We start from the raw sequence: 17,655 nt of genomic DNA on the forward strand, positions 1-17,655 counted from the left end.
GGACACCAATAAGAAGAAGAGACTTGCTTGGACCAAGAAACATGAGCAATGGACATTAGACCGGTGGAAATCTATCCTTTGGTCCGCATGTGTAGTTCCCACCGTGAAGCATGGAGAAGGAGGTGTGGGGGTGCTTTGCCGGTGACACTGTCAGTGATTTAGAATTCAAGGCACACTTAACCAGCATGGCTACCACAGCATTCTGCAGCGGTACGCCATCCCATCTGGTTTGCGCTTCGTGGGACTAGCATTTGTTTTTCAACAGGACAATGACCCAACACACCTCCAGGCTATGTATGAGCGATTTGACCAAGAAGGAGAGTGATGGAGTTCTGCATCAGATAACCTGGCCTCCACAATCACCTGACCTCAACCCAATTGAGATGGTTTAGGATGAGTTGGACTGCAGAGTGAAGGAAAAGCTGCCAACAAGTGCTCAGCATATGTGGGAACTCCTTCAAGACTGTTGGAAAAGCATTCCAGGTGAAGCTGGTTGAGAGAATGCCAAGCTTGTGCAAAGCTGTCATCAAGGCAAAGGGTGGCTACTTTGAAAAATCTCACTACTGTCATTGGTTACACTAATTGCAGTGTGTTTACATAACCTGGTTCAATAATTCATGACATTACCCTGAGGAAGGCACAGTGATGCCGAAACGTTGGTAAATACCCATTAAATTGCTGGGAGATTATACACGGAGTGTGCGACTTTATTTATTTTGATAGTTTATTCGCCGTTAGTCAGCACCTCCACACAAACTATTATTCTGAGTGTGCGCCAGCTCATGTTTTTTTAATCTAAATCAAATCAAATCCAATGTATTTATATAGCCCTTCTTACATCAGCTGATATCTCAAAGTGCTGTACAGAAACCCAGCCTAAAACCCCAAACAGCAAGCAATGCACGTGTAGAAGCACGGTGGCTAGGAAAAACTCCCTAGAAAGGCCAAAACCTAGGAAGAAACCTAGAGAGGAACCAGGCTATGAGGAGTATAACACTTTTCTACATGATTTCATAGTTTTGATGTTTTCAGTATTTTTCTCAATAGACAAAATAGGGAAAAAATAAAGGACTTGAATGAATGATTATGTTAGGTATGTCCAAACTTTTGACTGATACTGTATGAGGTATTGACTGTCAAATACTACTGAATATCTTTAACTCAACTATGACGCTGTCGATTTTTACAACATCACAATTGAATATGAAATAGTAAAGCAAATTATACAAATGTAGCCAGACTTTTAAAAACTTTTTGGAAAGGGTGATAAAATGTCGCGATATGCGCAATGTCCTCCTCTGCTCTTTGTGGTTGTCTCGACCAATAAAATCTCGCTCTGGGATCCTGCTTCTAGCTTCCATTACACCACGACACGAACCACCACCAGTTAGTAAGCGGTGTCGGTTTAAAGGCTTTAGACCACCGAACTATAGTGTCATGAAAATAAGCAAAAAATAATTTACAGTAATATATCAACTATATCTTTAAGGTTCATTCATTCGGAAATTGACAAAATAAGAAAAGACGAGCGAAAACTAAGGGACGTCGACAAACCGGCAAACAAAGAGATCCCTTCTCGACGACAACATTTTTCCTCAATATTCTTTAGTTATGAGTCATGTGGCCGTCGAAAATTTACACGGTCTAGAACAGCAGGTGAGTTGTCTTTATTTTTTTATGTGTTCATATCTATAACGCGTAGAAATGAGTAGAACGAGTCTGAAAATGCAGTCGTGGATACCAAGCTAGCTGGTTAGCTTTGCTCGCTAGCTACGTTAGCTGTAACTGCGTGTGTTGTCTAATCTCTGGGTAAAATGGAGGCCGGTGGTTGATAATGGTTGGTGACGATGGCGGTGCTTCACGTTCAACAATGCAGTATTTCTCACAATTGGATTGATCCTTAACTATACCTCTAAGACATGCAATCTAAACCCTATGTTCAATGTTGGTGACATTACAACTATTTTTTTTATCTTGCATTTATCCACTTGAGCTGATGAGTGTTAGCCTGCTTGCTAGTTTGGCCTCTAGTTAGCGTTAGGTACGTATGCTAACACGAAAGCTAGCTGGCTACATTTTCTTCTGCGTCACTGTCACATTGTTTTAATCCCGAATGAACAAAGCGTGTTTATGCTTTGCACAGTTGCTGGCTAGCAACGACTGCATTGTTTGGTTTTGTGTTGTGCTATAGATATTGTTGCCATGTTAAAGAACCTGTCATTGTTAAGTCATCCAGTTGTTTTTGTCACCTGTAACGTTAGTCCAGCCGACAGTATCCAAGAAAACACCCATTAATTTGGTATGTAAGCATTTTAAAAATGAGTCTGTTACTGCATTTGCAAATGCAACATTTGTCAATGTTAAATATGGTCAAACATGGAAGATGAAACCTAACATAATTATTAGTAAGCTGTCATGACATTTTCAGATAGTCAGCAGATGCCAATTTGACATGTGCTTGTCAGTGTGAAAGGATGTTGGGTTGGTGGGGGCCAATTTATTTTGACACAGGAAATAAGACCCCCATTGAGCAATGTTGGTCACGCTCCTTTATAACCTGTAATTGTCTGTTAAAGCAAAGGACTCGAGGGGAAGAACTTCGGTAACAGTATATACATTTGAGCAGAGAAGAATCCAGTCCAATTTGTAATTGGAGTGTTTTGGTAGGGTGTTAGGGAACGAAATCACGCTATGGTTCTGGTGTTACACTTTGTATTGCATGTTATAGAGAAGCTTCTCATAAACACACACTACTTTATTTCCTGATGATAGAATTTACCATTGCTGATATCAAATGTTCAAGTGATCTAAACAGGTCATTGTCAATCCCTAGTCAATAATGGCACCAAGTCAATTTCTGAATTCTTAAATTAAACACATATTATCCAACATTTCAAGATAGGGTGATCATACTGTTGGGACATTTTCAGGGCTGATGTAGAACCGAAATTATTCAAATAAAAGCCAATAAATGATTAACTTAAAATGCTATGTTATGCTAATTAGGCACTTCATATGCAAACCAGGCAGTACGGAATACATCATTAATGTATTTTAAGCCCAATTGAAAGTAGGGTGGTCATATTAACAGATCTAAATGCTTATACCAAACTGAGTTCGCAAAAATTTGAAGCAATTTATGAAGTAAGCTTGCAACTTTTACACGACTTCATGCAAATTACATACTTAATACACTCCTACACTCACATCCATCCCCACACACACACCTTCTCACTAAGTCTGAACTGTAACACCGAAAGGAACTACGTGGCCAAAAGTATGTGGAAACCTGCTCGTCGAACATCTCATTTCAAAATCATAGGCATTAATATGGAGTTGGTCCCCCCCTTTTGCTGCTACAACAGCCTCCACTCTTCTGGGACGGCTTTCACTAGATGTTACAAAATAGCTGCAGGGACTTGCTTCCATTCAGCCACAAGCATTAGTGAGGTCGGGCACTGATGTTGGGTGGGTACGCCTGGATCGCAGTCGGCGTTACAATTCATCCCAAAGGTGTTCGATGGCGTTGAGGTCAGGGCTCTGTGCAGGCCAGTCAAGTTCTTCCACACCTATCTCCACAAACCATTTATGTATGGACCTCGCTTTGTGCGCGGGGGCATTGGAATGCTGAAACAGGAAAGCGGCTTTCCCCAAACAGTTGGCACTATGCTTTCGGGCAGGTAGTGTTCTCCTGGTATCTACCAAACCCAGATTTGTCCATCGGACTGCCAGATGGTGAAACATGATTTATCAAACCAAAGCACACGTTTCCACTGCTCCAGAGTCCAAAGGAGGCAAGCTCTACACCACTCCAGCCGATGTGTTGCGCATGGGGATCTTAGGCTTGTGTGCGGCTGCTCGGCCATGGAAACCCTTTTCATGAAGCTCCCGACTAACAGTTCTTGTGCTGATGCTTCCAGAGGCAGTTTGGAACTCGGTAGTAAGTGTTGCAACCGAGGACAGATTTGTACGCGCTTCAGCAGTCCCGTTCTGTGAGCCTGTGTGGCCTACCACTTGCTCCTAGACGTTTCCACTTCACAATAACAGCATTTACAGTTGACCGGGACAACACTTGCAGGCCAGAAATTTTACGAACTGACTTGATGAAAAGGTGGCATCTTATGACAGTGCCACATTGAAAGTCATTGATCTCTTCGGTGAGGCCATTCTACTGCCAATGTTTGTCTATGGAGATTGCATGTGCTCAATTTTATACATCTGTCAGCAACGGGTGTGGCTGAAATCCACTAATTTGAAGGGGTGTCCACATACTTTTGTATTATAGAGTTTCATAAAGTACAGTATTGGGATATTTGGACAATGGGTAACAGCTGATACTTTGTTTTAAAAAAATGCTATGTTTTTCTTTTAGTGAAAACCGATTTTTGTTTGCTGTGTTTTTTATTTTATTTTTATGTATTTATTTTTACCCTTGGTCCATTATTTCTCCCTCACCGACCGCCCTAGTTTTGGGTCTGTATTCCTGTAGCCCATGGCTGCCCAACTTTCTTCCTGGAGATCTACTGTCCTGTTGGTTTTCAGTCCAACGCAAATTTAGCATATCTGATTCAGCTAGGTAAGGTCTTGTTGAGCAGCTAAATGGTAGAATCGGGTGTGTTAAATTAGAGTTGGACGGTAGATCTCCAGGAAGAGGGTTGTGCAGCCCTGTTCTAGCCTATTGGCAGTTTTGAGTGTCTGCCTTGTAAGAAAGTATCTTTGGTTGCTTGCAAAGGTACACCCACGGTAGACTGCTCTGCAAAATGTACAATTGAAACTTACTGTAATTGGATTGTGGTGGTGGGGGGGCAACAAAACTAGACGGGACTTCCCTGCTTCACATATGTATAATGGTGGAAGCACTGTAGTATAAGGGATATTCATGTCTTTCTGCATTCTGGAGATCAATAGTTTGTCACACTTTATTTGGATAGTGTGACCATCTGTTGATAAGCAACTGCTGGTTTAGGGTTAGGATAAGTGTTAGGGTTAGTAGATTGTTAGTTGAAATGTGATGGAGTGTTACCCAGTTTTTTTTTTTCACCCTTTGTCTTGCAGCTTACTGTCCTATATGCATGTTTACAATTACATTTATCTGTAACAGTGTTTACCGTAGTACTTAACTGTATGTTTAATTTTCTATTTCAGCTTGCTGTCCTAGGCTTGAACAATGCTGACGGGCAGGGCGGGAGGCCACTGGCAGTAAGTGATCTTTGCTCTTTGAGCCAAAGGACATCTAGGTTGTGTTATGGTGATCCTTTTCTTTTATGATCACTTGGTCTGAAGCAGCCCTCTCTCTTATTCTTTCCTTCAGGGCCATTGGGTGGTTCAAGGACTGAATATAACCCCCCACCCCCAGGTGGCCTTTTTGGAGTTCATACCCCAAAGTCAAGAACTTGTCAGATGTTTTTAGACCTTAGAAGTGGTCTGAAGTTGAGCTGAGTTAGTGTTCTGCAGGAATCTGCAGATAAATTATTGGTACCGTCCAATCACAGGCCCACGAAACATCCCTGTCCTGACATCACTGGCCTTTGTGGGAAAGAGACTAGAGTATGGAGCTTTAAACTATTGGGACTGACTCACATTTCCATCAGTGTATTACTAGGTTCATTTAGGTATAAGATGCCATCAAGTGATTTTAATTTCACTTATTTATTTTTAGCCAATTCATGCTCTCATCATTTATGAAATGGCATAAACGCCATTTAAGTTTTCAGTTTCCTCATTTGGGGTACAAGACAGTTTATTATTTTTAAATTTGTATTTGTTTAATCAAACAGGCCAGATAGGCTACTTAATCCCTATTAAATTAAAGGGATTGTGACATCCCTAGAATAAGACTAGGAAACCATTAGACCTGTGACGTGTTTGTCCGTTTGTGTACAGTACTGCCCTTGTGTTCACAAGTCTGTCTCTCTAGGGACCTGTTACATTCCACCTCATTTACGGAACCAAGAGGCTTCCAAAAATGGTAAGTGTCGTCCCCCCATCAACACTACCACCTCTGAGGTATGCCAGTTGGACACTGTAAAAATGCCCTGGCCCCCTAGTGGTCAAGAATGCCATAATGCATTGTAGTGGCCCATAATAAAAATGTCACTAAATTGATTAAGCTAGCAACAATGCTGTAAAATTCCCTCAACTAAAAAGCAGACTATTAGCTTTAGTTTTATCTTGACAATTTATTCTCGCTGAGCTGGGACAAGGTCAGCTAGAGGGTGACCTGGGTGTATTGATTTTCTCCACTAGTTTGAAACAGTGGCGTAAAGGTTGCGTTAGAATCCCCGTCTTGTATAGCCAGCCGCTTGTTTTTATCTCATCCCAAAAGACACTACAGGGAGACAGACACAAAACCGTGCAAATCCAATGTCCTGGAGTCCATTTTGTGACAGCATCTGGGAACTGCTTTGACAAACCATCAACCACTCCATTTCCATGCTTTTACTGGCCAACATTCGCAGTACATCGGCAGCATGTTTTCATCATGAAGCCCCCCCCCCATGACGTTGTTTTTTGTTGTTTTTTTGTTGCAGCAGATGCTTTCTCTAGACCGAGCGCTTTGTCAATGGCACCAGGAAGCTGTAAGTCCCTTTACAGTCCGCTCTTTGGCTGAGGGAAGCTCTGGCGTTTTTTATTTTAAATGTTTATTTTATTCTGCATGTTTTAATAAAATTGCCTACCAGAACAGTGGTCTTACTCAATTCGATTAGAAAACAAGGCCACGTGCATTTCGACAAGGGGACTGGAGGCTCTCAAATTACATCTTTAAAACCACATTCCCATGGGTGAAACAAAGACATGACTGGCTTTTTCCTGCATTAAGGGTGTTGGCATCCGCTCACATGCTTACATTTTGTTCAAACAAAACACAGCCTCCATTAGTTATGTCATTCCAACATACTGCTTAATTACAAGGTTTCCATTTATTTGTGTGTGGAACTTAAAGTGGTAGGTATTAGCAAATTAATGCTGCTTGCATAACAAATGTTCCTTAATCGGGACCCTAGTTAATGAGCCAAATTATTGACTTGTGTAGACTTTTATTGTATGGATTGCGTATTGTTTACTGGGAAAATAAGCCAGGTCCTTTTTAATTGGAGTATTTCCCTTTTCAGAGGCATCCGTGCAGTAACAAGTGGTGGGTGTCTGGGATGTGAAGGTCAAAGGAACCAAGAAGGGCGTGGTTCCATTGTGCCCCTAACCCCTACTAGCTCTAAAGGACCTCAACACATTTGTTACAGCCATCCAGGTCATTCTAATCTGTGAACATAGGCTAAGGGGAAGTAGCTAGAGGCTGAAATGGAACTGGGCCTACTTGGTCCAAATCTCTCTTCCTACAGGGTCCGTTACTGCCTACCGCCGTTGTGCCCTTGAGCAAGGCACTTTACCTCTAAGTGCTCTAGGGGTGCTACTCTGCCGCTGCCCCTGTGTTGCTCCCAGCCTGTGGTGTCTGTCAGATTGGTTACTGTGACAGCAACAACTAAAGAATATCTGTGCAATGGACCAATAAACAAAGTATTGTATTGACTGCGTATGAGGAGGAAACCCTCTTGTACTATGGGAGTCACCATGTCTCTCCTCTATTTCCTTTCTGTTTTTTACCCAAGATACGCCTGGCGGTTGGGACGGTGGACGCAACGGCTTTGTGCAGAATGGTTACCACGACAACCGCATGAATGGGGGTAACCGGTACAACAGTGGCCCGCCTCGCATGGAGAGAGGCAGGGGGGGTGGAGGTTTCCGCGGCGGCAGGGGCGGGTCCTACAACCCGGTACAGCCTATGCAGAACGCCGGCATGTTTGGCGTCTACGACAACAAAGATGGCGGCGGGTGGAATACGACTAAAGATGCATACACCAGCTTCGGCGCGCGTCCCGACAGGGGCAAGTCTGCTTTTTTCAACAACGGTGGGAGTGCGCCCCGAGGAAGGTGAGAAGACTAGAGAATTCACCCCAAAGCCCTTAGCCAACAGCTCTCAGGTTCCACAGAGTTCAATGCTGTACCATGAGGCAACTCGCTAGCAAGCTAGCTTTCCTGACCCCTGTGGTTATGTTATTCTTGACAGTTACCAACGTGGAGGGTTTGGAGGCAGTGGAAACAGCCGCTGGGTGGAGGAGTCCAGGGATGACGAGGACTGGTCCAAACCCACTCAGGCCAATGAGCGCCTGGAACAGTGAGTAGTAACTTAACTTACCCCCCTTTCTGCATACTAATGATAGTTCAATAATGAGGACTTACCAATGTCATTTTACAATGCATCACTATCCGCTATCCCTGTTTTTATCAATATCCCCTCTCGTTAAAATGGTCAAGTAGACCTTTCTCTGTCACTTTCCTGACCTTCTGTGTTTCTGCTTTTCCCCAGGGAGCTGTTCGCTGGTGGCAATACAGGGATTAACTTTGACAATTACGACGACATTCCCGTTGAGGCCACTGGCCAAAACTGCCCCCATCACATTGACAGCGTGAGTCCCCAAGTATTCTTACCAAATAACTCTGTCTCAGATCCAGTAGCCCTCATGTCCTATTAGTCAGCATTTTGTTAGAATTCTTCAAAACCAGAAGTGTTTCCCATAGGCTCTACTGAGCAGCTTGTGTGGTGCTGTTGATCCCCCTACACATATCCCCCCTTCCCACTGAAACAGAGTTGCGTGAAAGCTGTTTGGTGTTCATTTGAGTGACTGGTTTGTCTTTGTATTTCAGTTCCAAGACGTAGAGATGGGAGAGATCATCATGAGTAACATCGCCCTGACCCGCTACAACTCGGCCCACCTCCGGTCCAGAAGTACGCCATTCCAATCATCAAGAACAAGAGGGACCTGATGGCCTGCGCCCAGACAGGTTAGAACCAGAGCGAACTAGAACCACTCCAAATTGGATTGGTCTGGAGAGCTATATGCCAGATATGACTTAAAACAGCTATTGTACTGAAAGTTGATTTAAGTATAGGTATATGACTAATATAAACTGTGGTCTCTCAGGTTCCGGTAAGACTGGCTTGCGTTTCCTGTTGCCATGTACTGAGTCAGATCTACACTGAAGGCCCGGGAGAAGCCCTCGCTGCCCAGAAGTCTGGAGGACAGGACAACGGAAAGTATGGTCGCCGTAAGCAGTACCCCCTCGCTCTGGTCCTGGCCCCCACCAGAGAACTGGCCCTGCAGATCTACGAAGAGGCCAGAAAGGTAAGCAACTGCACCCCTCTCACCTGGGATGCTATTGCGGGTGTAGTAAAATGCTTGACACACCTACACAATGTGACCACACACACATACAGAGGACAGACATCCCATCAGCATCAATACAGCTAGGTCGGTAGCGGTCTGCCAGTGGGCCTCCATCTCTTTGTCTCTGTTTTTGTGTTGACTGACAAAACCAGCCAAGGTTGTATTAGGGACTGCAGTGTAACACACAATCATTGTTTGTGTTCGCCTTTCTCCTCTCTTGTCCCTTTCCCTGCCTTCTCTCCCTTGCTCTCTATACCCTGTATTCACCATTTCTTGCTCTCTGTACCCTGTATTCACCCTCTTCTACCCCTCTCCTCTCCTGCTGTAGTTTGCGTACCGTCCCGTGTGCGTCCTGTGTGGTGTACGGAGGGGCTGACATTGGCCAGCAGATCAGAGACCTGGAGCGAGGCTGTCACCTGCTGGTGGCTACACCTGGACGCCTGGGTGGACATGATGGAGAGAGGCAAGATCGGCCTCGACTACTGCAAGTGAGTAGACTTCCAACAGTCTGACTGCTGGCAGACTGAGCTGTCCCAGACATAACAGTCTGGTTCTTGACGTCATTGTTTTTGAGAAGGTGCAGACAAGTTACAAAGCCCCTTGGCCCAGTCACTAGGGACTTTACCTAGGTGAATAACCTAAGCCCTATTCGCATTGGTTTAGTTTTACTGGGGGAGATTGGAGTTATGTGAACAAATCACCACATCTGTAATTTAAGTCCTGTCCAAATCTTCCATGTCCGTAATTTTTTAAATAGCAGGAGAGTAATAAATTCAGCTGGAAAACCTATCATTTTTTGACTATCTCCAAGGTCCTCTGATATATTAGTCCTGTGCGACTCGATATCCTGTTGTGAGAGAAATGTCTTGAGGTTGACAGGTGTTGCTCGTGGTTTTGAGCAAGAAACATTAACTGATTAGATAGATTTGTGTTTATAATAATATACTATATTAGGGGCCTACATGTACCCAACTTTCAGTGAATGCTTTTGTTATACGTTTTGTGGCAATTAATTGAATATTGTTTTTTGTGCCTATTTAATCCAACCCTTGCTGTTAATAGATCGCAAAGCAGCATTACAACATAGCTAAACTTTTGGAATTGACAACTTCCCTTTCTCATCCATAGCTGAAAAATGCATCACAAGTCTGCTATTTAGCTCACACCCTGTAGACTGTGGGCCTTTTAGGATGTTTTTCTACTGCAGACTCGCTAAAATATCCTTATGATTGTACTTCCTCAATCCAAAGATAGCTTGGTATGGTTTTAGAAACTTGGGAGCCAACCTCTTATCAGTGTAGCCTGTTGTCACCTGGACATGTTGAAATATATCTTCACACCTAGAATAAAACCTCCAGTCTTCTGTCATAACTGTCAATTTATTGAGTAGGAAAAATAATGATTACCAGGGGGCAGATTGGGGAATAAACGTAACCCGTCTGAATCGCCCTCTGGAATAAGACATTCGGGGTAATATTAATAACCACGTTCTCTAGTAATACTAGCGCTGTGTAAATAGAAGCTCTAGATGAATTGTGTACATGTGGGCAATATTATTCATTCCACCTAGTCCATCAGAGTGCAAGCAAGAGCTTAGACCATATTCGTTTAGCCCAGCTCTAACTCTCCTGATGCAGCTTTATCAGACCTATTGATTAGTTGAATTGGCCTGCTGGAAAGGAATCCTACATACCCATGAGTCTCTGACTATGATGGGAAAACAGGTCCACAGCCAATACCTGACCCTGTCTCTCTGTTAGTTACCTGGTGCTGGATGAGGCTGACCGGATGTTGGACATGGGTTTTGAGCCCCAGATCAGACGCATCGTGGAGCAGGACACCATGCCCCCTAAAGGCATCCGTCAGACCATGATGTTCAGCGCTACCTTCCCCAAGGAGATCCAGGTACACGCCCACATGGTGTTCAACTCCCTTTCCTAAAGGGATCATGGTACATGGACAATATTTGTTACTCTCTAGTCCCCACAATGGCTTATGTATTTGTCAAAAGTATTGTGCTTAATGAGGAAAGAAGGAAGGTGTTATTTGCCATTTGTCCTCTATGGTGTATTAACCCACCTTTCCACACACATTTAATAAACTATCCTCCATGTTGGCTTCACAATAACACGAACCCCTCGGTCAGATCCTGGCACGTGACTTCCTGGAGGAGTACATCTTCCTGGCGGTGGGACGCGTGGGCTCCACCTCCGAGAACATCACCCAGAAGGTGGTGTGGGTGGAGGACGGTGACAAGAGGTCCTTCCTCCTGGACCTGCTCAATGCTACAGGTAACTACTTGGACTATACCCGTCACTGGCTCAACCCCCTCTCCTGTCCCTGTGTGTTACTTACTGGAACTTTTACTGGTAGTGCAGGGTTTCTCAAAGCTCATCCTGGGGACTCGCTCACTGTGTTCTGGATTTTATATACATTGATATGTGGTTGGTAAGGGCATTCAGTTACCTGAAGGAAGCTTTGATTGGTTGAAATGAAAACCTGCATGGACAGTGGGTGTTTGAGGACTGGAGTTGAGAAACCCTGTGTTTGAATAGCCCCTCGGTGTCTTATGAATATGTTGACTTGATCATTTGGGCTAGGTGGAATCTGCAATGGCAGGATTTCCCAACATCAGCTGTCTTTATTCAAATCTAACTAAATCCTGAAGCTCATCATTGATTGAATATGCAGACATGTCTTTGATAGGACAACTTCCCAGCAGATTCCACCTGCTCCTAACACTGGACTAGTTCCAGATTTTTAAAGCTTGTCAGATGTAAGCTATAGATCTTAGAAGATGGGTAACCATTCAGTTGTGATCTAGTATTGATTGCATTAGGTATTCTGCTCTTTCAGATGGTCATAAGCCTGGGTTGTGTTCAGTGGGCAGTTTTTGTGTGTGTTGAACGTGACCCAGTGTTGGTAAGGTCAGATGTGAGGTGAAGACTTGTACTCTAGCTTAGGTATGTTGGCTATCATAAACTGACCCTGCTTAGTATCCCCAAACCCCAGTTACTCCTATGCAGAGCCATGTAGAGTTCAGGAAACCGTCCTCCATGTTGGCACCAAATGTTCCTCAACAATAACATTCTAGTATGAGTTGTATTGGAACTTGTTGGTACCAATTAATGGCGGCCATTGGGTTTTCTGAAGGTCTGTATGGCTAGCCTCCCCCTTTTAATGTCACTTATAAACTGTTTTGAAACTGCAATGAGTTTATCATCGGGTTTGGTTTTATCCAAAGTCATTCCGAGCGAAGTTCAGGACCAATGCAGGTGAAAACCATAGAAACCTGGTAAGTAGGAATTTATTATTACTAACGTGGACGTAGAAGCTTGTATCTCATTTCATATTTCAGTTTATTGATTTATTGCTTGGCCTGTTATTGGTTACCCATATTAGTCATCCATTGTGTCCAGACGAGAAGGTCCCGGTGGTTTCTGATCAGCCCATCTAGTGTGGTTGTCATTTGAGGTCATCACTGTTTGAAGGGTGTTGTCCTCCTTTGTGGGGGGGGTTTGATTTGGGAATCTGTGACTGTTGATTTGTTTAGTCCACACCTGCTTGCTACTGTAACCGTTTGCCATTTCCTACACTTATGCTTTTGTTATGATGGCCATGGCAGCTTGCAAAACGTTCACTGCAGGTAGAAAAATCAATAACATGATCCACTATTCTACCAGATGGAGAAACATGTTCAAACATCTCTATCTGAATGTGCTGTAACATTTTAAAACCTTTTGAAGAAGCCCTCTGGTCATCATGCATCACGACCTCACTGTAGAGTAGCCCGACACCAGCTTTATATATGCTGCTTTTCTTTGCTAGAGCCTCCATCTCTTAGCAACACTATGGATGTTTTTCCTCTCTAAACACCTCTGGTGATTCAGCCCCCTCCTTCCCTCTCAGATCCACAACCCAGGGGGTAGTGGGTAGATGCTGTTTCCATACCTGTATGTCCCCCTGGGGCTCGTTTAGGAGGGTACTGAGCAAGCGCTGCAACGTTGGCAGATATAAATGTCACGAATAGACCTGATGCTAACCCTCCCATGTCAGAAACCGAGGCCCATGTCTGTTATACAGAATCTATCTGAACATTTTTTAAGCAGTGACTCACGGTCCTTCCTTCTCCCCAGGTAAGAACTCTCTGACGCTGGTGTTTGTGGAAAACCAAGAAGGGAGCGGATGCCCTGGAGGACTTCCTGTACCGCGAGGGGTACGCCTGCACCAGTATCCATGGCGACCCGCTCCCAGAGGGACCGAGAGGAGGCTCCTGCACCAGTTCCGCTCGGGACGCTCCCCATCCTGGTTGCCACGGCGGTGAGTCTGCAAGCTGACATTTTTGGTTTGAATTCTACAGCTCTGTTACAGGTAAAATATATTGGTTGACAATGATAAGCCAAACACACTAGGTCTTGGCCTCGTACTGTTCAAGGCCTGGTGTTTGTTTTGCAATATGGTTGCATGTTGGGGGGTCATTTAAAAGGGAACTAACATGCTTCTGTTCAAACAAGAAGGCCAATAGTTGTATTCGGTCTCTTGTACCAGGTGGCTGCCCGTGGCCTGGACATCTCCAATGTCAAGCACGTCATCAACTTTGACCTGCCCAGCGATATAGAGGAGTACGTCCACCGTATTGGCCGTACTGGACGTGTGGGCAACCTGGGTAAGCCTCTACAACATTCAAGAACTCACAACTCACCACTCAGCGACACGTAATGCAAAGAGTTTTTATTTAGATGACTATTTGACTGTAACATGGTGAACCCTCTCCTCTCCCAGGTCTGGCCACGTCGTTCTTCAACGATAAGAACGGCAACATCACCAAGGACCTTCTGGACATTCTAGTGGAGGCCAAACAGGAAGTACCCTCCTGGCTGGAGAGCCTGGCCTATGAACACCAGCACAAGAGCAACACGCGCGGACGCTCCAAGAGGTACACACATGCTTACACACACACTCCTACATAAAGGAGCAGAAGTACAAGGGTTTAGAGACGTTTCACTCTCTTAATCACTGACTCATCCTCTCTGTTTAGGTTCACCTCTGGTGGCTTCGGAGCCAGGGACTACCGTCAGACAAGTGGCGGCGGCAGCACTGGAGGGTTCGGGGGTCGCGGTGGACGCCAGCCCGGTGGACATGGAGGAAACCGTGGATTTGGTGGCGGCGGTAAATATCCATTAAAACCTCACAATGGAGCAACATTTGGGTGTAAATATTACTGTTGGTCTATCCCACAATTCTTAGGACACAAGTCCAAGAGTTAGTGTTTAATTCCAACCATGCTCCAACACAGTCCTTATTTTCCTTCTAACACTGTCCTGATCCCCCCCCCCCCCCCATCACAGGTGGCTTTGGAGGCAACTTCTACAGTAGTGACGGCTATGGCGGAAACTACTCTCATCAGGGGGGAGTGGACTGGTGGGGCAACTAAACATCCCTCCAACCCTATACCCCTCTACCTACACCACCTTCCTCCTCCCCCCACCATCGCAGTGGGTCGCGCCACGCCAAACTCACTGATAAGGGAAACCACATGTGTAAACCTAAGCCAGACTATATAAACTCCCGTGTAGCTTCCAAACAGACTGCAGTACATTACCAGCTGTGATTCTCTGACCGCTTTTCCAAAAAATGGGAGCTGAGAGACGGGGGACCGAGAGGACAGCTGACCAGAGGAAAGCTGGAGCCACTGAGCGATTCCTAAAGAACATGGCACCGCCAGGCTCTGGAATCATCGTGTGGTCGCCCGTAGTGACTATAGCGTATTTAGGATCTTGGGACTTGCAGTTCTTTTTTTTTTCTTTCACTACAACTGCTTTTTTCTTTCTTTGTAACAAAAACAAACTGAGGATCATTTGTTTGTAAATTGTACTGTGCCTTTAACAATTAGATTGTTTTTATCTGTATTTTCTTTTAAGCGTCATAACTGGCTAAAACCTGGCCAACAAGAAACTAAATTATATATTTTTTGTTTTGGGTTTAAACGTGGTTTGTTATTTTTATTCGGAAGGAAAACAAAATAAGCTTGAAACTAAATATCAAACCTTGGCAAACACTGAGATGACATGACTTTTGAGTGAGTCATTTGTCCATTTGAGCTTCAAATTTGTCACAGGGTAATCTGATGGCTCAAACTAGCTCCGACCGCATGTTGCAGCCATCCTATGAGAATTCCAATATAGGTTTTCAAACCCTTGTGTGACAAAAGTGCACTTCAAGGAAAAAAGAGTTCAAAATATTTTTCGCTCACTCTATCCTGGAGAGGAATATGGTAGTCTTCACTAAACGAGCCATTCCAGTTGTACAATTTTAAAATTGAATATTTATATGGTATGTCCATACATACAAACTATTTGAGCAAGTCGATGCTCAAAAGTTCAGTTCCCCACTTACAAATTGACTTGGCATTGTGGCACCAAGTGAAGCAACTTCTAGCTGCCTGGTGGGTGAATTTAGTTTTTGATTGAGCTTTTTTACTTAAACATTTTGGAGGATGGCAATTGACAAATATCCATCCTTCTGGGAGAATGTTTCTTAAAATTGTCAATTCTAAAACAGCGCTTGCCATATAGAAAGTGAAGTTCGAATGGTTGCCATAGGACCACACAGTAACCTGGGTGGCTTTGCTTTTGTCAAGGCCATCCTGGGATGAAATACGCATGCAAGTGTGTTTTTTGGTCAGGAGTTTAAAAAAAAATGCAAAAGGAAATTCTGCAGCAGGCTTTTATTTCATTACAAAATGTCGTTCTCTTACACCTTTAATTTAGTTCTCTTTTTCAAGCTGCGTTCGAATCCGAAGGACATTCTCGGGTTAACTGTTTAAAGACACAAGCTCTTCCTCCTCGGAGAGCGTAGGAAGGTCAGAAGTCAAGGGTCAGCAATGTACAGGCGAGCAAACTGAACTGCACACGTAGCAAAGGGTGATGGGAAGTGCAGTTTATTTACCAGTGCACCATTTTAAGAGGCAATGAGGTTTTCCTGTGTATGCTGGCTGGTGAATCTAGCCCACGCGACCCGGCCAAAGACGGGGGTGCTTTATCTATCCTTCATTTCTGACACAGAACCAATGCAGCTATTCTTCCCTTTGTAGGGTTGGGCCGCCATGATGTATTATGTAAAACCACTGGCCAGTTTACTACTATAGCTGGCATCCAGGCTTCCTCCTTATATAGGAGGGAGGCCCAACGTTGGCAAGAAAATGGCATTTTAAGTGCAATAGGTATATATTCTCAGTGTGTCTGTCGTGCCTTGACATTTTGAATCAATAACAGTGAGGTGGTGGTTATGAAGCAGATGCACTGACAGTATTGTGTTAACTTAAGATTGAATGGTGCTACCTAAGTTAGGTCAGGCCCCTTTGTGATGTTACTTAACGGCCATCAAGTTTTCAAAAAAACAAACATTTTATTGCACATCTAGAGTTTTATATAAATGTCTTGAGTGTGTGTCCTTAAAGCTTCCGAATTTTGTGTGTGAGGAGATTGTGAAAAACGCAGCTTGTTTATGAAAGGGGAAGGGTTATCACTATTTAAACCAGGATTTATTTGGGACCAGGGGTTAGTTCAGTAGCAGTCTGAGAATTGAGCTATTTGCACACAGATTACTAGATTCTACTTTTGCTGCTAGTTTGTGTAATTTATTAAGCATTTTTGAGAAATATTTATTTTTATAAGCCTAAAGTGATAGTTTAAGAAACTTGACCAAAAGACAGTACAAAAACACTGGCACTTGAATGTTGAATGTCACCGGTATGCGTGGAAATTTATATTTTTCGGGGTAGTGTGAGGCTTTTTAAATGTCAGTCATATTGGACTCAAATCAAAATCCACACCTGTTACTTCTAGTAGTACTGGCCACATGGCCACACCGTCTAATCAACCTTAACGTTTAATTGGTGAACAAAATTCGAAACAAACAACCAATGCCAAGGTTTGGATAAAAGTGATAACATTTTCTAAAAAATATTGTACCAGTGCAAGAAGTCCAGATTCTCTCCAATTCAATTTGCTTTTCCTTGTTTTTGAGGGTTTTTTCCCCTCCCCCAGCGAACGTCTGGCACATGGCAATCTTAAGAAGAAAAAAAACATGTGGTTCTGCTCTGTTGTTGTATTTGCATATTTGGGCCTCAGTGTGTGTTCTGTGGAGTGTGTGTGTGGTGAGTCTTAGCCGGATCAATGAGTCTTACAGTAACATTGGCTGACTGAGTCTGAAAAGTAAAGGTGTGGATGAAACGTATGAATGGAAATGTGAAGATGCAGAGAGGAGAGGTTGGAGAGCTTTCGGCTGGCCAGACACTCCCCTGAGTCGCCCACTAGTTTGTATTTGCTTTATGTACTAGTTTAGAGGCTGTGCACTGCACGAGAAAACACCTGTGCATTTATTGTATGATTTTACCAAAATTAAAAGTTTTGACTTGCAAATACTTAACCAA

The 17,655-nt window shown here is 43.8% G+C and overlaps 1 pseudogene; it reads left to right on the plus strand.

Annotated features, from left to right (window-relative positions):
* Nucleotides 1-5,176: 5,176 nt before the first annotated feature.
* LOC115196270 (putative ATP-dependent RNA helicase Pl10) lies at nt 5,177-17,644 on the plus strand (annotated as a pseudogene).
* The last annotated feature ends 11 nt before the right edge of the window (nt 17,645-17,655 follow it).

Source organism: Salmo trutta, chromosome 6 (assembly GCF_901001165.1).
Source record: "Salmo trutta chromosome 6, fSalTru1.1, whole genome shotgun sequence".
NCBI classification, from domain to species: Eukaryota; Metazoa; Chordata; class Actinopteri; order Salmoniformes; family Salmonidae; genus Salmo; species Salmo trutta.